The following is a 24,895-nucleotide window of genomic DNA, read 5'->3' as shown; positions in this document are numbered from 1 at the left end:
GACAAAGACAAATACTGTATAATGTCACTTATATGTGGAATCTAAAAAAAAAATCTCATAGAAACAAATAACAGACTGGTGGTTGCCAGCATGGGGGTGGGGGGTAGAGATAGTGGGTTAAGGTCATCAAAGGGTACATACTTCTGGTTATAAGATGATTACATCCGGGGATGTAATGAACAGCACAGCATGCTGACTACAGTTAACGATACTATGTTGTACATTTTAAAGTTGTTAAGAGAGTACATTTTAAAAGTTCTCACCAGAATGACAAGTTGTAACTATGTACCTAACATCTACTCTAAAAGGGGTTGGGCCAAATGATTTTTAAACCATTTTTTCTAATTTTCTTCAAAGCATTTAGATGGGAGGCTCAGACAGAGGAAAAAGACATTTGATTACTCTTCTGCTATTGAGGCCCTGAGTTCTCAGCTTCTTGAAACCCCATAACATTTTACTGTCTCGGGAGGTTTACAAGTGTCAGCTCGGATTTACATTTTCCAGTCTATTTCCTGCCTCTCCTTCCGATTGTTATGAAATCTCTGCCGTCGGGCCTGTTAATTTTAAGGTTAATTAGAGATCACATTTTTCTGGGGGCCTGGCAAAATGCACACGTGTTACCATGGCAACCGGTGCACGCACTTCCTGCTGCTGCTGGGAAGACGGAGAGCCGGCCACTGGGCCTTCACAGTGCCAGCATTACTAGAGTCTGATGTGATCTATAGGTAACGAGATAAACACTGAAAGGAAAATCAAATTAAAGCTGTAATTACAGTAGTGTAAGCACACAGTTGAGTTTAAAAATATTAAGCAGAGACTTGCAGCAATGGTTGCATAATCTCTGCACCTCCTGGTCATAGTGCGTGGACCTTGGCACTGGAGGATAGAGCTCAGGTTGAACCCATTCTGCAGCCCTGTCCCTCCCCACACCGGGCACTCAAAAGTGCTCAGCAAATACTTGCCCCAAGGAGCACACAAAGAAAGCCTCCTAAGTAAGGCTGGTTCCTAGCAGAATGTACAGAGAATAAAAAGCCCGGAAAAAGTAGGCATAAGGTGGTAACTCAGCGCAGACGGGGAAGGCAGATGACCCAGCTCCTGTTCCCCAGTGGTCACTGGTCTAGTTTGCAGCCTGGAGTGTGCTGGCTGCACAGTCACGGTGAAGTTCAGAACATTTCCGTGTTCTCCAGTTTCTAGAAATTGGCAACTAGATCCAGAGGCTCAATGAGACTCAAGGTCAATGCCTTTTCCAAGTCTACAGCTGTATTTGTTTTAAACCAGGTGGAACAATGTCTAGCTGTCTCTTTATTATGGCGTAAGTGGCTGCTGAGGCTCAGAGCTCCAGTTGGAAGCAGCCACTTCTCCTGTGGACAAAGGGGGCCACATGCTGACCTGACCAGCTCAGGGGAGGCCTGCACGGTGGCCTTCAAACTCAGAGACCTAAAGTCACCACAAAGGATGGTCGGGAAGTGAAACTTGATTAAAAGCAGTTTATGGTGGGTAGTCATGTCCTAGGCCAGTGTCTTCCCTGACAAGGTCAGTCTTTACCTTCAATGAGCCTATTTTTTTTTTTTTTTCGATCTAAGGTAACATGCCTGTGAAATGTCAGCGTAACTTGTAACCTCCCTTTTTGCAGACCCCACGGGGCACAACCAAATGCCCTGGCGCCAGGACAGAGACCACACATTCCTTTGTTGTCATTATCGTGTTAATTGTTGACTGTTCACTATCCCATACCCACCTAGGTACAAGAAGCATGTGTTCATTTTACTTTTTATCCAATCCTAGCGATTTCCCTGCTCTGCTTTCTCCCACCTCCCTAATCTATCACCAGTGCATCTCCTGTAACCCAGTTATATCTCTTCCTTGGATTGCAATGTATAACCCAAGGTGAGAAACCACCCATTCTCCAAAGCATTATCCCAACCTGTTTAGGTTCTGCTTCCTGGCAATTGTCGAAAGTTTGGCTTAAATAAACTCACAAAAATTCTTTACAGGTTTGAATGTTTGTACATTAACACTCCAAAGCCATTAATCCCTGGTGCCTTGTAGTGAAAAATGCTTTTCTGTGGTACATATATACAATAGAATATTACTCAGCCATAAACAAGAGTGACATCTTACCATTTATGACAACATAGAGGGTATCATGCTAAGTGAAATAAGTCAGACAAAGACAAATACCATATATGATTTCATTTATATGTAGAATCTATAAAACAAAATAAAGAGATGGACAATCTATAAACGAAACAGACAGACTCACAGATAAAGAGAACAAACTGATGGTGGCCAGATGGGTGGTGGGTTGGGGGCCTGGATGGAAAAGGTGATGGAGTGAGAAGTACAAACTGGCAGTTGGACAATGGTACAGCATAGGAACTACAGTCAATAATCTATCATAATAAAAGGGAAATATGCTAATTAGACCAGACGTCCTTCCAGACGTCCTTCCTTCCAGACAAAGCCAGAGTGGGCGGGGGCTGCAGCAGAGGCAGAAGAGGTCCCCAGCTGTGGCAGCAGCAGCAGGTGCTGGGGCCAAGGCCCTTGCATGAATTTTGTGCATCGGGCCTCTAGTCCTATATAATAAAAATCTAATATGCAAATCGACTGAACAGCAGAATGACCTGTGGAACAATAGGTTGCTATGACATGCACTGACCACCAGGGGGCAGATGCTCAGTGCAGAAGCTTCCCCAGCCCCCAGACACCAGGCCAGCCAAGGTGGCTGCCAGTCAGGGGGCATCCTAATCGCTCTGCTGGTCTCCCTGATCGCCAGCCAGGCCTAGGGACTCTACCCATGCACGAATTTTGTGCACTGGGCCTCTAGTAATCTAATAACTATGGACTTAGCAGGGAAATGACTCACAAGTCATCTTGATACCTTACCCCTATGGGGTACACCTGAAGCTAATATAATATCAAATGTCAACTGTAACTGAAGAATAAGAAAATAAAGACAACATCTCCAATATTAGGTACATGCATTATTCCTGAGCCAGTCTGTGTTTCTAGACCTTAGTATGTCTCCATTTTGCTCTCTCTCCATATTTGTGAGCTCACACTGACACTTTCAATCCAAATTCAGGACTACCGAGTTTTGCTTTATTTTGTTTCTTAATCTTTTCTATATTGCATCTCTATGCCCCCTCCTCCACACAGGCCTGGCAGAGGGCTCAGCTGAGGCAGGTGCTTCATAAGACAGTGTGCCTTCAGGAGCTGGTCCCTTTCTCCCTTCGTCTGGATCTATCCTAAAAATAGGACTGGATCTTTAAGATACATCGTAAGTGAGGAAAGAAAGCATTAAACCCCATGACAGTTATTATGCAAATATTTTTGTCTTTCTTTTTTTATTGATTTTAGAGAGAAAGCGACAGGGGGAGAGAGAGAGAAACATGGATGTGAGAGAGAAACATTGATTGGTTGCCTCCAGTACACACCCCATATGCACGTGACTGGGGATCAAACCTGCAACCTGGGTACGTGCCCACATCAGGAATAGAACCACGACCCTTTGGTGCACGGGAAGACGCTTAACCAATCCAGCCACACTGGCCAGGGCTATGTAAATATTTTTAAATCACAAAATCATACCTTTTATTTCCAGTATATTCTGTATACAGAGTGGGGCAAAGCAGGTTCACAGCTGTGAGTATGCAAATCACAGTCTGTTCTTCTGTCATTATCGACTAGAGGCCAGTGCATGAAAATGTATGCACTGGAGGGGGACCTCAGCCAGCCCGCCCCCTCTAACAGTCTGTTCTTCTGTCATTGTCGACTAGAGGCCAGTGCATGAAAATGTATGCACTGGAGGGGGACCTCAGCCAGCCCGCCCCCTCTCACAGTCCGGGAGCCCTCAGGGGCAGGAGGCGACCAGGCGATCAGGGGAAGGTGATGCCCCATCACACCTTCACTGCTACCACTGCCGGCAGCACAAGCCTTGGCTGGCCCTGGTTATGTGAGCCTCGTGCGGCCCTGGGCGGCTGGGCAGCTGCCATCTGAAGCTTGCCTATGCCTCAGGGTCGGGTGGGCAGCCATCATCCAAGGCTTGCCTGTGCCTCGGGCCAGCCCTGGGCGGCTGGGGGGCTGAGGAGACTGGGTGACTCTGGAGGCAGGCACGCAGAGTGGCTGGACCTTCCTGGGGGTGGGCCTGGCTGTGCCGTGTGCCTGCCGCCCCGGCAGGGATGAGGGGAGTGGGCGCCACCATCTTTGAGTGCGTGGCAGTCAATTAGCATATTCCCTCCTTTTGGCTGCGGGAGCTGTCAATTTTGTGAGGGTGTGATGGTCAATTAGCATATTCTCTTTATTATATAGGATCAATTTTTTGCATTATTTTCCATATGCACAACTGTAAGCATACTTCTGCTCCCCTGTGTGTATGTAAATGTATCATTAAAACCTGCACGAACTCTAGGGAGTGGAGAGGAGGACACGGATGGCAAAGATCCAAGAGAATCTTACCCTTCCCCGTAGAGCTTCATGTTTTAAAAAAGACGATGTACTTGTATAATACATGTATAATTCAGTTAATTTTAAAATAAACAAATAAAATTTTTGGCGATTCCTACCTTAGACACACACCTTCTCAAGAGATAGCTCCGCCCACAGATCTTGCTGAACAATGTATTCAGTACCCAGCTCATGCTTAGTAAGCACCTGCTGTGCAGGAAGCCTGGTTCAGTCTCGGTAATGGGACTGCCGCCACGAACAGCTGTGCCATGCTCTGCCCACATGTGTGCTCTTTCTGCTCACTCATTCTCCGTGTGCGATTCTTGCCCTATACCTGCGGCTGCTGTGTGGTTTTGGCTCGCAGCAGAACCAGCACTGACGCTGAATTATGCAGAGTAACAATGCTAAAGAAAAGCCAAAGAAGAAGGTCCTTTTCGAAGATTCCAGAAGAAAAAAGATGTTCTGGGTGATCCCAGCTGAGTGTTCTTCAGATGCAAAATCCAAGCACCTCTTTGGGTGAGAATCTCTTTATTAACTTTTCAATTCTGTGCTCTGGCCATTAAATGGAGCCCTGAAGGGACTTGGATTTTGCAATATTTTGTTAGTTACAATGTGACAATATTTTGTTAGTTACAATAGAACAGGGGGACTCTATTTTATTTTTAAGAATTCTATAATTCAAACTGTTGTCCCGCAGCCTGACAAAGTGAAATTTTGTCTGTTTTCTGTGATGATAGGGATGGTGTGAGCATCCCTACCTGTTCAGAACCTGCCCCACAGCAGCTCTGCCCAAACTGAAGAATAAACATATTCTCCCTCTGGTCAGCAACAGCAGCCTCTCCGCCCCAAGGATGTGCCTCTGTCTAACTCACCAGCCCAGCACCAGCCAGCCCTGCAGGGACAGATGCTTTGTAAATGACAGGATCCCCAGGTGATGCAGTGGCTTCTGTCCCCACCTTGCCTGCTGCCTGGCAAGAACGCATTTGGAGAGGGAAAGACTAAGGCGGGATTTAGAGGCAGAGGCTCACATTTAAAATAATAATGAAATTTCTTGAGAACAATCTTAGTAAAACCCACATGTGTTCAGATGATCCCACTGGGAAATATTACAGGTGGTAAGTTGAACACAATCACATTTTCCCCAGGAACACTTCATCCATCTCAGTGTGGCAGCCAGGAATCAAAAGAGGGTGAAGAATTGATAACTGCACATTTTTAAGGATTTAATGAAACATTTATGGACTCTTTCAAGCTTGCAATAAAAGTTATTACCCTTTGGTTGGTAAGTGTGACCTCCAGGGGACAATATCATTCTATTGCATCCCCAAATCCTATAAAGCTATCTGTCACCTCCTACAGAAAACCACCCTCTACTGACCAGAGAGGATGGATGGTCTAATATCTGCCATTATTCCATGCATTTCAACCTGAAAGTTCCATTGGAGTCTATTCCCTAAATCAGAATTTCAACGTTAGTTATTACTGTGCTGTGAACATTACAGCTGTGCTGCTGCGTCCCAGGGCACGTTAAAGCCAGCTTCACGCTGGTCTGCAGGCTGTGTGGTCTTGAGTTGCAGGAGGAAGCTGGTGGAGAGAAGTGTCTGCTTCCTCTCAGGTCTTCCTCTCAGAATGCAGAGTCCACATTAAACACTAACAAATAAATGTTGCTTTTCTTTTAAAATGAAATAAAATATGTTTAATATCTTGTTTCTAAATATATGAAAAGTCTTGAGACATACAGTTAAATTTGTACGTGGATAGATAGATAGATACATCAAGTCTTTAAGGACTGTTTGTAAGAGATGGGAGTATAAATAAATTGCTCCATCTGCTGGCGGTACCTGGAATCACAGTGATTCCGAACTCCAAGAAAGCAGGTAAGAATTGAGAGCCGCCGGCATCAGGAAAAAGCTGCCTCCTGCTCACAGGGAACATGTCAGCGTACCCCCACTCAGCGCCCCGAGGGTCCCCCAGAAAGCACCTGATATCACAGAATAATGGAGTTCGCTTGCGTTTTGTCTGACCAAGCGCTTCTCTGTCTGCTACTGGCATATGGAGAGAGATAAGAGAACTCCTATTAGTATCAGCTCCAAACCCCACACCAAATGCTGACCTTTGACAATGGAAAAGCCAAAGGTCATTTGTACAAACCACTTGGGGACTCCCAGCATTCTTGGCTCATACTATGGTAAAGGGGTGCACAAGTCAGCACATTCATAAATCCTTTAGCCATCTGGTGTTGAATAACATGTAGTAAAATGGAATGCACTTAAATAAAAAGAAGAGCCTTCATATTTGGAATTGGACACCTGATTAGTTCTCTGCCTATGATCTGGGCTTCATCATTATTTTCCAAAAACTTTAATCTAGCTCAGGAAGGAAGGAAGGAAGGAAGGAAGGAAGGAAGGAAGGAAGGGAGGAAGGAAGGAAGGAAGGAAGGAAATATAGACCCATACTTACAGCTTTCATCAATATGACTCATTTTATCATTTAAAATGTAAAAGTTGTCCCATATCCTCTTTGCTGACTAGTCCTCTTTCTGAGGCTAGTATGATACTTTCTCTCTCACTGTCAACTGAGATTAGTGAGTTTTTCTCTCTCGAGATGTTTGAAAGCTACCCAGTATTAATAATCACTCTCTACTAATTTTTTAACTTGTTCAATAACTATTATAGTTGAAACATTTTATCCTTGTTCCCTTCCCTACATTAAATCCCATTTTTAAAATTTCAATTACAAGTTCATGTGGATGATTTAAACTTGGATTTTGTTGTTTATGAGGCTGTTGGATTCAGTGTGGGAAGCACATTATTCTTACCCAGCGGTTGTGAGGCTCTGGCTTAGTGCAGGATTATGGTTTATCTGTAAAATCTTTCTTTCCTGGTATATTTTTCATGTTGTGGGCCTGAGTCATTTTTCTATTCTATTATGAAGTACTAAAGTAACTTGTATCTTGTTGCAAATAAGAAAATCAACTTACATTCTGAAGTAGTTCAAGTTTGTATTGAATTGTATTATATGCAGTTTTCCAACTGGATTTGACAACAGAGGAGAAATGGCCAGTGATTCTTACGAAGCTGAGGTAATATTCCCTAAAAAGCAAGTTATATTTAGAGCTTACTTTCTGGGGTGGGTCATTTTTTCACTTGCCATTTCCCTCAACTTTGACATTTTCTTACTTTTTTGTGTTTATTAGTTGAAATCTTCCCATTATTTCAACAGCTTTTTGAAGACACAATTCAACCAAACAATTTAATGAGTTCCTAAATATATGCATTCCGGGAGCTTATAATTTAATAGAAAAAATGCAAAAATAGCTATTACAACACAATGAGATAAGAACAATAGTGGATGTCTGGCCGGTATGGGTCAGTGGTTAAGCATTGACCTATGAACCAGGAGGTCACAGATCAATTCCTGGTCAGGGTCCTTCTCCGGGTTGCAGGCTCAATCCCCAGTGGAGGGCATGCAGGAGGCAGCCAATCAATGATTCTCTTTCTATTTCCATAGAACGTTTCACCTGATCCTTAGCTCTCGTTCTCTCCCCTCCTCTCTCTGAAATCAAAACAGACTTTAAGAACAATATGGACGTCTCCTGAGTGCAGTGGCCAGTGTTGCAGCCTTGAGCACCTGGGAGAGACACCTGAAAGCAGGCGTCTTGAGCTAAGGTGGCCCGGGAAGGAGGAAAGAAGCTCGCCCATGGGCAAAGAAGAGGTGAGGACGGGTTTGAAAGAGAAAATACGGGGAAAACTCAGGATGTGAAAGAATAAGAAAATTTTCCTTTTTAGGATTCCCAGTTACTATGACATTTTGGTGAAAAGTTCTACATGAAAAATTGATTTTCTAATAACGTTAAATATGACACAAGCCTCCTGATAAACTAAGGAAAATTTAAACCTTTATAAATGAAATTCCTTTTACTAAGCATGTCTTCAAATACAAAATTTTATGACAAAATTATATATATATATATATACACACACACATACATACATATACACACATGACACACATATATTTTATAAATATTTTCAGTTTTCTATACATGGTCAATTAATACGGTCCATGAAAACATAATTAGGTACCCTGGAGTACATGTTGGTGGGATAAAACAGCATCCAAAAAGCAGCAGAGGCAAATCCAAGTAACGTTAGTCAGGTTGGATAGCAGTCATCTGCTGATGACTTTATTTCCTAAAAGGAAATAGGTAATTAGGCACTCCTTCTACTTTTATTAGGATAGGCCTGATTGGGGATTTCTTCATTTATTTTCATAGAAAGTTTCACCTGATCCTCAGCTTGTGGCACCTGTTCTATTGCAATTGAGATTTAATGGAAAGGAAATGAATTAGACCCATGGGCTAAACACTCTTGGCAATAGATGCCTGCCTGCAGTGCCTCTGAGTGATGGGAAGATGGGACATAGGGCATGGGGACCCACGTTCACACTGCATGGCAGACAGGGTGTAGTGGAGAAAAGTAGGACTACAGTTGTTAGTACATGAAACCGTTTATTTTTGCATTATCATGTTTTAGTTATTGTATTTTTTTCCAGATGAATAACTGTAAACTTACATTTTCCCTACTCTGCACATTGGAAGCATCCTTGATCATAAATTTACATGTCACTTCTGTCAATTTTCCCTGTGAGGGTGGGAGTGGAGGGCAGACGTGTGTGAACTTCAAACATATACACATGTTATTTTTCATTGGAAAATTTCAAATATATATAGGAAATAGAGGAATTATTATGCACATGGCCACGTTTGTCTCAGCTGTAACCCCACTCATTACCCTCCTACTCCAGCTCATGTTTGAAGCAAATCAGTCATTTTTTTCTATAAACATTTAAGTGCATATCCTAAAACAGCTGTTTTTAAAACAAACCACACTCTTATCAAAAGATATTTTAAAGTATTATAGATTAACTTTTACATGATTTATATATCTAATATGTTTTATATATGATCAATAAGTAACATCCAGAAACATATATCTTGTGTTTTTTTCATGAATTAAAAGAAACTCATTAGCTGAACATACCTTCACAATGACAAACTATTTGGAGAGAGAGTGAGAGCATAAACATAGGGAGAAAAAGAGCATATTATAGTCATGTGTGTGCATTCATGATCCCTTTACTTGAATGTAACCTGAACTACAAATAGTGACATGTGTTTTTCTCCAGTGGGCCTCAGGAGGATTGGCAGAGTTCTGTAGAGTGCAGGAGAACTGGTCGGACCTCAGATAAAAGTTGCTTCATGATGCCTCTGGACACCAAGAATCCCAGCCCCAGAAAAAGTGCCCACTCTAAGCTTGACAAAAAATGTGTAGAGCCACTCGCTTGAAGGAAACAAATGGGATTGAACTGAAGAGCAAAGGGCTGTTGCCCCAAAGTGTTGAACTGAATTCCTTTGAGTACAAAACGCTTCCCTGCTGCATGTGCTGATATATACATTGATTAAGGTTCGAAGGCTGTTTACAGCGGAAGGAAACTTCCTCCTCCCTCCTCTGCACCTGCTGGCCGGACACCACAGGACAAAGGGGTGAGAAACTCTGGCATAATATGTAAATTCTCCTCCCAGAAGAGTTGTACCTGTGCATGGATGATAAATGCATATGTCAAATTCTATCTATAATGATTTAAATTGTACTTTGACAATTTTAACTCAATAACAAGTTGATTGTTTTGAAAAGTGTAGTATTCTCACCTTGTCAATTAATATTTGGAAGCACCTGCAACAGGCTGAGTGTTAAAGTAATAGTCCTCTCAGTCTTGCATTGTGGATGCCTGGAGCTAAGGTAGAAAGCTTATCCATTGGCAAATAGCTTTTAATGCAAATACAGTTCTGTGCCCCCAGGTCATACATTGGGTCTATAGAGGGAACCACTGTCATTGTTTGTTACATTGTCCTATAGAGTCACAAGCTTGGCAAATCAGAAAAGAAAGTGTGTGATGTCTGAAAAGAGCCATTGATAAGAAATCATTTTTTAAACAACTGCTGGAGACCAAGGAGCATAGGCTGAAGAAGTGGTTCCATGAATCCTGACATGATGGCGTCAGGGACTTGCCAGGAGGAGGCAGCGAGGAGGGAGCACAGAGCTCCGGTGCTACTCATCTCCCAGCCAGACGTCTGTCTCTTTGGACAGTAGGTACCAGGGGCCTCACAGCAGGTGGTATGTGGTTGTACCTCTACCTTTCTTTACTATCTGCTGTAAAGGTAATGCAAATATTGGAAACAACATTTTGAAGATCCAACTGAAAAGACATTGTGGTTTGGTGGAATAAATGTTCTATGTAGAACCCAGGGATCTGAGATCAGCCTGGCATTGATTCTTCCCCATCACAGTGAATTCCTGGTGGAGAATCTCAGACATCTGTAGGGACTGCGTGGAAACCTCCCTCTTCAGCCTGCCCTCCTTGCTCCCCAGAATCTCCTGCTGGGCCTTTCCATCTGCTTTTTTCTATCGGCAGAGCAATACCAGATTAGCAAGTTTTATATGTATCTGAGGCTCCTCCTTGCAAAGAACCAGGTAAGCCCATTAAGGTGCCATCTGCTGGGTATTTATTTACCCATTCATCAGTGTGTACGCAATTGAACATCTACTATGAGCCAGGAACTCGGGGAGGGGCTGGGAAGGCAGTGGTAAACAAGATGGACAGTCTCAGCTTAAATGTGGACTGAAATGTAACAAGGGAGGCAATTTAATTGTGTTATCGCCTGTAAAGTATAAACTACAAAATACAACAGGGGATCTCATTATAATCATAGGTGCCACAAAGAAAAGCACTATCAAAGAAGGTACAGACCAGTGCTTTTGAGTGCTTTTGAAACTCATTAGTGGAGAAAAAAATCAATTTAAAGAGACAAGAGCAGCATGCTTTTATTTAATGGAATGAATTGGGATAGGAAAAAATCGAATAGGAAAAATCAGAGTGTATCATAATAAGAGGAAGTATTGCTTCAAGAAGTAATACATAGTCCTGACCAGTTGTTCAGTGGTTAGAGCATCGGCCAATGGACCAAAAAGTCATGGGTTCAATTCCCCATCAAGGGCAGGTACCTGGGCTGCAGGTTTGATCCTCAGCCCAAGTGGTGCATTTGGGAGGCAACCAATCTATGTGTTTCACATGGACGTTTCTCTCTCTCCCTTCTTCTCCCTCCCTTCCACTCTCTCTAAAAATCAATAAAAAAAAATATCCTGAGGTGAGGATTTAAAAAAAAAAAAAGGAACACAGATTTATGCTGGGACAGAATTTTTTGAAAATGTATTTCTTTCTGTGAGTCATGGTGAAAAAAGCTTTAAGGCCATTGATTCAGACACTCTATAGAGGCTATAATAGATATGCTTATCATTGCTGCTCCAGCCACACCCAAGTCTATGTTACTCTACTCCACAATTCTTGAACATGTCTGATTACTCCCGAATGTGACCCTACATCCCTCCAGTGAATCTCTAATAATCAATCGATTTCTCAGCAAGGGTTTTGGAATGGAAGCCTGAAGGCCTGAGCCATCAGTTGTAGGCATTTGAGCTATAAGAGCATGAGAAGTCAGTAAGATGCCTACAGGTCCCTGAGTAAGATGGATACGTGCAGAGAACTGACTCAGAGAGAGAGGGATGGAGAGACACACACGGGGAGGGGAAGACAGACAAGGAGGCTTGGCTCTTGACCTCAGGGTTAGAAGTTCAACTCCACTTACTAACTCTTCTCAGATTCCACAAGATCCCAGTATTTTTCAGTGAATACAATCTCCCTCTTTATTTGAGCTTTTTGAACATGTTAATTTTCTTACAACTATGAGCCACTCCTAGAAAAAAACTGGCATAAAGTTTATATTAACATTCGATTTTACTAATGTCAGTGATAATACTGTATCCACCAAAAAACTAAGCAGATTATCATTTGTGTAAAGAACCAGATAAAGAAAGCTAGTCCTTTCGTCTAGGAGGCTTTGCAAACAAGTCCTCAATCATTTTCTTTCCGATATCTAGATTGAGAATTTTTAGCCTTTTTGACTGTATCCCCCCATAACAAATGGCTTTCTGCGTTGGCTTCACAGTATTCTCAGCAGCAGATTCATTTTTACAGAACAAAGAAATTGGCTCCCATGCAGGTCACTCTTATGTTACGGACACACCCACAATGGTCTGATGAACTAAACAGAGAGTCAGGGTTCCTTACAGCAGAGTCTGCCAGCTGCCTTTATCGCGAATACACGGTAGCTCACCATGAAGATGCCACTGGTAGATGACACCCTCCTGTCCATTCTCTTTGAGCTTTGTTTGCTCCTTGAACCTGATTGCAACTGACATCCATTGAGCATGATAAAAACACTCACTCTCCCTTTGGTAATTCAGGCGCATAAAGAGTTTCAGCAAAACACAGAGGAATTCAAGAATCTGCATTACCCAGAGAGTGCCCTTGAAATAAAGCCTTACCATTGAGTAGAACAAAATATTTTCCACATTAGGAGAAAAGCTGTAAATGTGCAAGCTGCAATTGAGACTTTACTTAGACATCCTATTTTTTCTGTGCTTATGAAACCTTAATTCAAAGATATAAAAATTGAATGTTGCCTGGTGTGGCTCAGTGGATAGAGCATTGGCCTGCACACCAAGGGTGTCTCAGGTTCTGTTCTTACCCACATACCTGGGTTGCATGTTTGATCCCTGATCAGGGTGCCTGCAGGAGGCAGCCAATCGATGTGTTTCTTTCACATGGATGTTTCTCTTTTTCTCTCTCTCTCCCTCCTTGGCCTTCCTCCCTTCCACTCTTTCTAAAAATCAATGGGAAAAATATCCTCAGGGGAGGATGAAAAGAGATATCAAAATGGAGTGAATAAAACAGAAAATGTTTTCTCTTAAGAGAAAGGGAAGAAGAAATGGAGTGGGGTGAGAATTAGTCTCAAATTAGAAAAGACATATTTTTCAAGTTGACTTCTGAAAATAACTTCTTGTCAGCCTAAAAGAAATCAAGGAATATAAGGGCATAAAATAAAGAATATCCTATCTAATAAAGAGGGAATATGCTAATTAACCATCACTCCATCACAAAGATGTCTGCACCCACAGCTGAGGCCAAGTTCCCATAAGAAGTCTTAACAAGCAATCAGCAGGGACCTGAGACTATGACCTCCCCTGCCCCCTTGGGACTTGACAGGGAACCTCAAGTTGTGCTTCCCGTCCTGGTGCTGGGCTAGGGGACCTCAGGCTGCTCCTCCTGCCCCAGTGCCAGGCCAGGAGACCTCAGGACACGCCCCCCACCAGGTGGGGCTTGACAGGGGACCTGAGGCTGCGCCCCCCCCTCCGCCCCTTTGCCTGGTGGGCTTGATGGGGGCCCTCAGGCCATGCCCCCACCCAGCAGGGCTTGACAGGGGATCTCAGGCCATGTCTCACATCTGGTGGGGCTTGACAGGGGACCTCAAGGCACGCCTCCCCACCCCGGTCTTGGCTGGGGGACCTCAGGCCACACCCCCCCATCTTGCCGCAGGGCCAGGGGACCTGAGGCTACGTTCCCTGCCCAGCAGGGCTTGACAAGGGTGAGACTAGCCAGGTCTGGATCTATCCCAATGGGGGGTGGGGGCAGCCGGGTCTGGGTCTCACACGAATTTGAGGTGCATGTAGGTGGGCAGGGACTTGACTCTGGGTCCCGTCGTGTGCCCCAGACTCTGACAGGAGGAAGGTTTTCATATACATTTTACTAATTTTCTTTCATCTCTGACACTTCTATTATAGAGAAAGGGCAAATAGCAATATTAAATTATTTCCCCTAATTAATCGCCTTTTAATGTGCACGAATTTTGCTCACCGGGTCACTAGTATAACTATAAGAAAGAAGAAAAATCAACCTAGAACAAAGAGTTTTGTCCCAGAATCTGGCTGGATGGCCTTGATACTAATATGTCCAAGGCTCATGTAGGCTGATTCCCTCCACATCCTCAGACTGAAACCCAATCCATACCAACCACCTTCCAAACACATCTGTGTGCTAAGAGATGGCAAAACATTACCACAAAATTAAACTTAAGCCTCATCAATGCCCAGAAGCAACATCTTAGGGTGTAAATAAAAGCTAATCATTGTTAGAGCAAAATAAGCTTTATCATCTTATTCATCATTTATTGAGCATCAAGCAGAGCATGGAAAATATACAACATTGTCTGCCATTTGACACCTTACACTTCTAGGTCACAGATTCTGAAGAAACCCTGGGTGAGTAAGTGCCTGAGGGCCCTGATGGAGCACCAGTCACTCAGCAGACACGTGTCTCCCCAGCATCAGTGCAGTGGGAGAGAGGTCATGGTCAGCCTCTCCCAACCCATCCCCTTTCTCTCTCACTCTCAGGACTCATGCTCGGCAAGGTGGCCTGGTCTGCATTCCGTACACACCCAGAGAAGAAGTGAATGTCTCTGCATTCCCAGGTGTTAGAACAGACTCAGGACCCAGGATGCAGCATGCCTGCCCTGAGCAGGAGCGTGCTGATGGCCATTTCACTAGTCTAGGAGGGTCCACAAAACTCAGGGCAGAGCTTCTCTTTAGGGTCATAGATCTAAGCATTCACTTCCTGAGATCTATTAGTGTCTAATCAAGGACAAAGCTGACCCCTGACAAAGCAACTGAGGGTCACAGAATTAAATTTCTCACAAGGAAGCCAGGAAGAAGCAATCCCATGTGGTATAGTATGTTCTAAAACAGGTAATGAAATAATGTGTACAATGTGAGCACAATTATACAAATATATGTACATTTATGCATAAAATAAAGATTAGCAGGAAGTACACTGAAATACCAAAATATTAACAATAATTATCTCTGCATGTTGGAATGATACCTGAGTTTTATTTTCTTACTTATAACCTTCTACTTTAATCTTTGATTCCCTTTGCTTAAGGCTTTCTATTAGAGAGGTATTATTGTCTGCTTTGTTTTTAAGAGGCTGTCTCCCTTGAAAAGAAAAAGAACAAGGCTTTTAAAAAGTTTAATCTCTTGTTCCCTCACCATTCTTTGCTTCCATTTCCGCAGTTCTCTCCGACCCAAAGGTATTTGCCTTCCTCTCCAAGTGTGGAATTACCACCTATGAAGTCTTCCATGAAGCTCAAAGTCAGAAGCAATTTCTTCTGAAATTATGGAGCCCCTTATTTGGAAATTATTTATGACAATCACTTTCTAATGTTTTGAATATGCAAAACAGAATCACATAATTTTTTAAAAATATATTTTATTGATTTTTACAGAGAGGAAGGGAGAGGGATAGAGAGCCAGAAACATCGATGAGAGAGAAACATCCATCAGCTGTCTCCTGCACACACCCCACTGGGGATGTGCCCGCAACCAAGGTACATGCCCTTGACCAGAATCAAACCCGGGACCCTTCAGTCCGCAGGCCAATGCTCTATCCACTGAGCCAAACCGGTTAGGGCAGAATCCCATAATTTTAGAACCCAAACGGATCATAAAGAACCTCTCATCCAACCTACTTTGCAAAGGGGGAAACTGAGGCTTGATTACATCATGGGATATCCTCCGATTTGCACAGTGAGTTCCATGGGGACATCAAAGCCAGACGCCAGGCTCTGTTCACAGTCCCAGGTCCCTGTTCCTTCTATTCCACCTGAGTGGTGCTTGTTTGTCATCAGTGGTTAAATGCAAGGTGGGCAAAAGGGGCTTACAGGTGTGAGGATGCAAAACACAGAGTCTATTCCTGTTTTGTTATTTATTAAGTACTGCATTATTTTCCATAAAAACCACTGCAAACCTACTTTTGCCCCACCCTGTATTTTTGCTAAGTTGAATGACAAACTTTGTCAACTAAAAGTCTTAAGTTACTTTTCCCCAATAAATTAAGCAAAAGTCTAATGATTATATCTGGCCTAGCATGAGGTAGGCATGGATTGACTGGGTTTCTCTTTTTTGTTTTTCTTGCTCCAGTATGACCTCTGCTTTAACAGATAAAGAAGAGAAACAGTCTGTGAAGCTGGTGGCATAGACTTGGGTCCCAAACAAAGGAACACTCCATCTTGGAGAGCACACACTTGGAGAGGAAGGCAAGGAAAAGGCCATTTTTAAATTGGATATTTCTAATATTGACTTTTGCTAGAGTTTTCTAGTAAAATACCTAAATCTCTTCTCTACCCAACCTTTCACAAATATGTCATTTAATATTAGTGTAATGGAAATACCTCACTTCATTGGTAACTAAACAATGCTCATTTCCAAATCTAGCAAACAATTTGAATGTCCTGAAAAGGGTTTTACAGTACATTCAGGATCCACTCACAGGGATTCTTCAACTTCTCTCAAACTACAGTTCTCTGCATTATTCTCTGACCCCTGTAAACCGCCTTTCATCCATAGCAGCCATATTTTTAACTAAGATTCAAGGGAACATTTCAAGTTAGCTAATGGCAGTGTGTCTTTTCAAACAACGATTTTGTTTATAATTGTGCAATCATTTAACAATGTTATTACATTTCCGCTCACACAGTATAGAAATGGAAAAATACAAGCTAACACAGAATTGAGGGGGAAAATAGCAATCTCTAGGCTTACCGAAAACCACCATGTTTAGCTTCAGTCAGACTTATTGGCCCTGGAGAGCCCCTTAAGTTCATCACTGTGAAGGAAAGTAAAGTTAATGTTCAAAAGGCTGAAAACATATTACAAAATATTTTCTTAAAGTAACATTTCATAATGGTGTGTCTGCTACCTGGGAAAGGAACCTTCTTTATAACAGGCCACTCAGGTCCTAGTGAATTGAGTACGAATTCTCCCTGACTTTCGTTCCTGGATAAAGGAACTTACCTACACCAGTCCCTGGGCTTTCTTCCCTTTCTAAAAGTCTTTCCCCCCCTTTCTGTTAAGAAGCCAAACCATTAGCCTGAGGCCATGCCTGATTTCCCATTGTTCCATCCACCTTCCCCTCTTCCCTGCACCAACAATCTGGGCCCCAGAGGGATTTGTCTCAGTTCTCCAATTCTTTCTCCCTTGGCAGCAAGATTTTATTTGATATTTTATTTCCTTTACTTTTATAAAAAGAACAATTCTCTGTTTAACACTTTAGAATTGTCCTCTGGCTGTGAGAGGAGAAAAGGGCCCTAGGGTCTTGGAACTCATGCAGTGTTAACAGAGGCACTGGTGCTCACTTCTTGCTAGAAGCCAGAGAAATGGAAATGATGCTCTTAAAAATGGTGTTGCTTTTCCATCTACACTTGAATCTGTTCATCATAATGACAAACTTCAGCTTGAATCTGTCATAGAAGCTTTTTTTTTTTTTTTTCCCAATAACTTACAGCATAAGATCAACAACTACTTTTTTATAAAAATATCTGGAAAGGAAAGCAAAAAGGACACTGATCTCAAAGACACGGTGTGACTTTCAGGTAACAGTGTTCACTCACTGACAGAAAAAATATGGCCCTTGGACTGATTCTGACTCGGGAAATGTGGTCTTCATTATGAGCAGGAGTAGCAATGACAACAACAACTACCATTGGCTGCCACCTTCCCATGATCCAGGCAGTCTGCCCTGCAGATGGTATCTAATCTCTGTGAGGCATATAGTTCTCATCCCCCTCTTTTATACATTAGGAAACAGGCTCAGCGAGGTGCCTGAGTCGCCAGTGTCAGTAACAGAGCCCAAATGAAAGCATTTATAACTGGAAGGCCTGGGGTGACAAATAAAGTCAGACAAGTGAATTCTAGATTGGGCTCTGTACCATTTAAAATCTAAGATTGTACCAAAAGCAAGAGACGAAAGAAAGAAAGAAAGAAAGAAAGAAAGAAAGAAAGAAAGAAAGAAAGAAAGAAAGAAAGAAAGAAAGATCAAAATCACACTATCACCTTTTGTGCAGTTTTTGAGCAAATATTTTGTAGGACAATAAAGTAAGTAAAAATATTTACCCATAACAACCATTTTTGTGAATTATAAACACAATCATGCACAGAAACTCTTCCAACAGATAAGACAACAAAATTCAAAGGTTTATAAGTCATTTCATAATAGTGAGCAGCACTATTAGGAACTGTATTACAGTTGGGAGAGGCAGAAGAAAGTCTAAGGGGATAAATGGTGATGGAAGGAGACTTGACTTGGGTGGTGGACACACGATGCAATATACAGATGATGTGCTATAGAATTGTGGACCTGGAGCCTATATAATTTTATTAACCAACAGCACCACATTCAATTCAATAAAAATAAGAGTTTTATCTCTATATTTGAAAATTTTTATTATAATTACATCAATATAAAACAATTTTTGTTCCTTTTAACTCATTCACATGTTTTCATACCATTTTAAATATTTTTAAAAAATTATTCATGCATAAGGAAAGTATCAAGAGTGGACTAAACTTAGAAGTAGAAATTGGAGAGCTGACCACTAGATTCCTGAAATTCCCCATTTTCTTCAATTCTGATTCTGATTTTCTTAACTTGCACAGACAGGAAAATGCAATAAATGTGAGAGAATCCTTTGGAAGCAATGCTGATGACTACAGGATGTCATTATCTACAATCCATCTCCTAGGTAACATCAGAGAACACAAAGGGGTGGTAGGTGGGCATTTCAAATTATTCCAAATCCGTGTAGAATTATAAATATGCAAATTCTTGTTGATTATATCATGAAATGTTTAAGGGCCTTCTACCACTGTTTCCACTTACTAAATAAAATCCTCCAACTTCACTTAAGAGCTGCATCCCAACTAATTAAAGAATTAAGTTCTCATTTTAGAAATAAAAAAAAAAAAAAACAACAACTATTTTTTCTACAGTCTTCCTTTCCCTTAAGATTTCATAGTCAAAAACAGTGGTGGGGGGAGAATCTCTCTCTTTTTCTTTTTTTTGTGCCTATTAAAGCCTCAGCTCATTTTTACTAATATAAATCCCTTTTGAGGGTGGGAGATGTGTGATGATAAAAAACAACTAAGTGCTGCCGAAACCGGTTTGGCTCAGTGGATAGAGCGTCAGCCTGCGGACTGAAGGGTCCCGGGTTCGATTCCGGTCAGGGGCATGTACCTTGGTTGCGGGCACGTCCCCAGTAGCGGGTGTGCAGGAGGCAGCTGGTCGATGTTTCTCTCTCATCGATGTTTCTAACTCTCTATCCCTCTCCCTTCCTCTCTGTAAAAAATCAATAAAATATATTTAAAAACAACAACAACAACAAAACAACTAAGTGCTGAGGAATGGAGGGCGTTACTTGCAAAAACACGATCTCCTGATACAATTAAATGTGGACCCCTTAAAAGGCTTAACTGACACTCTAGGCACCTCTGAGCTTAAAAGTATACAATTTTGATATGGAAAGTTGTAAACAGAAGAGATACATATGGGTTATGTTTCCCTTGAAATTCTCAGGGTTTAAAAATCTAACAGATAATGTGCTTTGAGCTTCCATCTAATTCTCCATCCTTGTGAAAGTCAATGACCCGCAGCATTGGAGATCTCTCCCTCACCTAGGGCATTGTTCGACAAACTCATTAACCAACAGAGCCAAATATCAACAGTGCAACGATTGAAATTTCTTTGGAGAGCCAAATTTTTTAAACTCAAACTTCTTCTAACGCCACTTCTTCAAAATAGACTCGCCCAGGCCGTGGTATTTTGTGGAAGAGCCACACTCAAGGGGCCAAAGAGCCACATGTGGCTCACGAGCCGTAGTTTGCCGACCACTGACCTAGGGTGATAAACTGGTCTGGAAACACTAGTCACACATCCCAGCAGATCAGAGACTTGGGCACCGAACACCACGGAGGCAGCAAAGGCGCACTGTGTATTCCGATTTGTACTCCAAGCCCAAGAGACACATTGGAAAGTAAAGGGGAAGAGAGAAGGAGCAAAAGAGGTGGAGGAATGAAAGCGTCACAGGAGCATTGCAAGGATTTTATTGCACTAACTGTGAGTTGACAATCCTCAATCTTGCAAGGTCCCAGCACATTAGAACAATATGAATCAAATATGATCCACTTAAAAACAATACTAAGATAGAGCATTTTTGCCTTATGTTCAACGTTCTCAAACAATACCTTTAATCAACTGAAAGGGATACATCTGTACAGGAAAAAACTTTCCAACCATATGCTATTTAATGGTGTCTTGCAGGAACTCCTATTAACTTTTCTAATATAAGTGAATTCTTAGGAGAGGAATTTTACAAACTAGCAACCTGAACATAAGTCAGTAGCCTAGGGAGCTATACACAAAAGCATGCAAGGAAGGAGAATGAATGGGCATTGCAGTCTGTAATAGCATAGCTATGCTGTGGGCAGAGTTTCCTGCACCTAAAAATGCTAGAGGACTTGGCCCCGGATAAACAAACTAATGTTTTCAGAGAGATGGCTACATCCTGATCTGTTTGTGTCCTAAAAGCTCTGTGCTAGAGGTATTATTATCATCAGCTTTAACATATAAATGAAGGGCCCACAGCCCAGGCCAGTTCATAGCCTACTCTCAAAAATTAAAAAAAAAAAAAAAAAACAATGTTCAAAATGTTATTATAAAAACCACAAATAGAAAAACAAACATGATCATTTAAAATGTTGTAGTTAACTTCCAGCTCACTATGCCATACAAAGCATACATCTTCCTCTCCTCCTTCCCAAATCCTTTTTGAAATAATAATAAAGGGGACCAAAAAAGAACAAATTCATTGCCATGTGGAGTCAAAAGAGAATGCCTTTAATAGATATGATATTCTGATACTTTCACAAATTGCTGGGAGGTGGGAAGAGAAAGGAATTATATCTATAAACCCAGCCTGGCAAGGGTTTACACTTACATCCTGGAGGTTGTAATGAGGATGCTGTCATTCTGCTGGGACAGGTGCAAATTGGGAGGGCTGAGCACCCGTCTTCAGCTCGAGCCCCAAGAACTTCCACTGAAAACAGTGTGAGGGCCCTAACTGGTTTGGCTCAGTGCATACAGCATTGGCCTGCAGACTGAAGGGTCCCAGGTTCGATTCCAGTCAAGGGCACAAGTCTGGGTTGCAGGCTCAATCCCCAGTAGGGGATATGCAGGAGGCAGCCAATCAATGATTCTCTCTCATCATTAATGTTTCTATCTCTCTCTACCTCTCCCTTCCTCTCTTAAATCCATAAAAATATATATATTTTTAAAAAACTGTGTCATTTGCTTGGTGAGGATGATTAGAGTGAATGTTTGGGCTAGGGACATAGAGCAAGCCTGAAAGAAGTCAAAACACACACACACACATAGACACACACACACACACACACACACACACACACACACCTCAATGAACCTGAAGACTAAGACAGAAATGACAGTTACTCCCAGGAGTAAAATTCAGAAAAGATCACTGCTTTGGAACTGTGCCCTCCCCAGATTTATATGTTAAAACCCTAACTCCAGTATCTCAGACTGTGGCTGCTCTCCGTTGTCTCTTACTGTGACTCCTTTTGCTCTGTCCATCCCATCATGAAACAAATCTGTTTCCTTTGAAAAGCCTGTGCGTGGGCTCCTGTGCACAACAAGCCCCTGGACACGTGGCTCTTCACACTTACTCCTGATGTCATCTTCATGGATTTGGGCACAGAGGCAAGCTACGGGTAGGACGATTTCTAAAAGATTCTTTGTTTCAAAATTCATGTAGAGATATTAAAATCTCAGATAAGATCCTTTTTAAAGATTAAACTTCCTCTTTTATGTTCTTCAAAATGGAAAGATAATAAGCATAGAAAGATCTGGTAAAGCCGAAATGTGTACCCAGAGTGTTAATGTCAAGCATTGAAGTAATACTTAACCTAATCGAGTTTTCTTAGTCATGAAAAGGATATAAAAACTACATTGTCAAATGTATGTCCATTCATGAACCCTTGACCGGAAATGAATCCGGGACCCTCCAGTTCACAGGCCAGTGCTCTATCCACTGAGCAAAACCAGCTAGGGCCACATAGGTTTATTTTTTGTCTGGTACAGGTCCATGATGACAAGGAGGTCCACATCTTTGTTTCAGACCAGAGTTACCAGGAAAACAGAAATCTGAGTCATGGGCAGGTGAGCTAAGGAAATAAAGGACAATTCTAGGTCACAGAAGAGAAAGAACTGCATCTGGGTCCAAGTGTCTGCAAAGGACAAGCAAAGCAGAGGCTTGGGTCACTGAGGCAGAGCCTGGAGAAATGCCCAAAGGGAATGTGACCCTGTAGAGATGTGATGAGACAAAGCCTGCCTATCACAAGAAAAGTATCGAAAAGGATACTGGCATTCTGATTTCTGTAAGCTATATTTTTTCCTGAGTATTTAAAATGCTGAAGATTCTATGCCCACACCTATTTTTCAAAGTCTTAAATGAGAATTGGCAATGCAATTCCTGAATCTTCAAACCTACAAAGGCATTTTAATCTTAATGCATATGTTCATAATCATATGTAAAATATTTCACCATTTCTTTTTGAGACCTTCTTATCGGCCAGAATTAGGGAAGAGGAGACTAAAGCATGCAACTCAGGCACAACTTTCCTCAAGTTCCCAAGCAAACATGTTGTGAATTCATTATGAGACAGCATAGGCAGGAGAAATAATAGAAAAGCGCCAGGTCCAGTAGAGTTCAAAAGTGAATGTTCCCCGGCTGATTTGGCTCAGTGGTTGAGCACTGGACTCGGCACCAAGAGGTTGCTGCTTCTATATGCCCGGGTTGTGGGCTTGATCCCTGTTGGGGGGGGGGGGGGCGTGCAGAAAGCAGCCCATCAATGATTCTCTCTCATCATCCATGTTTCTATCTCTCCCTCCCCCTCACTTCCTCTCTCTCTAAACAGTGGTTCTCAACCTTTCTAATGCCTCGACCCTTTAATACAGTTCCTCATGTTGTGGTGACCCCCAACCATAAAATTATTTTCGTTTCTACTTCATGTAATTTTGCTACTGTTAATGAATCGCAGTGTAAATATCTGTGTTTTCCGATGGTCTCAGACGACCCTGCTAGCGGTTCTCAACCTGTGGTCGCGACCCAATAATCGAATACAGGTTGAGAACCGCTGCTGTAGAGCCTAAGACCATCGGAAAACACAGATATTTACATTACGATTCATTAACAGTAGCAAAATTACAGTTATGAAGTAGCAACGAAAATAATTTTATGGTTTGGGGGTCCCCACAACATGAGGAACTGTATTAAAGGGTTGCGGCATTAGAAAGGTTGAGAACCACTGCATATCAATAAAAACATTTTTAAAGTGAGTGTCAGTGTTTAATAAGTGTTTGTTGGTTGAATTAATGAATAAGTATGTGCCTAAATAGAGTCTGTACAACCACTCCCAAACTCACCATGCAGAAGTGTTGACTGAACAGTGCTGAATGCCAGGTGTGGTAGAGACAGGACTACAAAACCAGTGATATTAATCCCTACAGCCATTCAGAGCAAAGACCGCCCAGCTGAGCGTCAGACCCACTTTACATGTGCTGAACCCAGGTTTGAACACGCTCTGCGGACACGGTGCCCACTTCTCCGTGCCGTTCCTTGGAAGCTTCCAGGGTGAATGGGCAGCCGGTCCTGATGGTAGTGATCACTATGATATTCCATAAAAGGTAAAATTTGGGACTCCTTCTAAAGATATCAATGAATATTTGTGTCTTTCTTATTTTCTATATATAAATGTTCATTATGTCAGTAATTATGCATGGAATCCCAGAATAATTTATTTAGAGAAGAGAGGTTCAGTTACATTAAAATAAAAAATTTATTAAATTTATATGAAATGAAAGTTTCCTGAATAGGTAAAGTCCTAATCCTATTGACAGTGTTGACTACTTATGCACAATGAATTATTCTTATACACTATCCTTCTGCAACATTTTAAGGAAATATAAATATTTTTTATGGAAATCAGTTTTAATTGTGGGATCATACGTAAAACCTACTACTCTCCTAATAGGTAATTGTTAATAAAAGGCATTTGAACCATCACATCCTATATAATAGAAGCCTAATATGCTAAGTGTCCGGTCATCTGTTCAACCAATCAAAGCGTAATATGTTAATGATATGCTAAGGCCACTCAACCGCTTGTTATGACATGCACTGATCACCAGGGGGCAGATGCTCTGACTGGTAGGTTAGCTTGTTGCTCGAGTCCAGCCCATCAGGACTGATTGAGAAGGGTCCGACTCACCCTGGGGCCCTCCTATGGTCCCTCCCCAGCTGGCCAACCTCCCGTGTCCCTCCCCAAACCAGATCATGCACTGGTGGGGTCTGTCAGCCTGGCCTGCACTCTCTCGCAACCCAGGGTGAGGGATCCCCGCCCCCCCTGCCCCCCCCCCCCCCCCCCGGCGGAATGCACACATTTCATGCACTGGGCCTCTAGTATTCTAATAAATGATCGTGCACTTTACAGTCTTAGTGAGTGTGGGGCAAGGTAGTGAGAAACAAGATGGGAAAGCTTTTAAGCAAAGAAGGAAATAGAAATGTGTATTATGAAGTGATTATTTC

Source organism: Plecotus auritus (genome assembly GCF_963455305.1).
Source record: "Plecotus auritus genome assembly, chromosome: 5".
Classification (NCBI taxonomy): Eukaryota; Metazoa; Chordata; class Mammalia; order Chiroptera; family Vespertilionidae; genus Plecotus; species Plecotus auritus.
Note: the sequence above shows the minus strand (reverse complement) of the source record.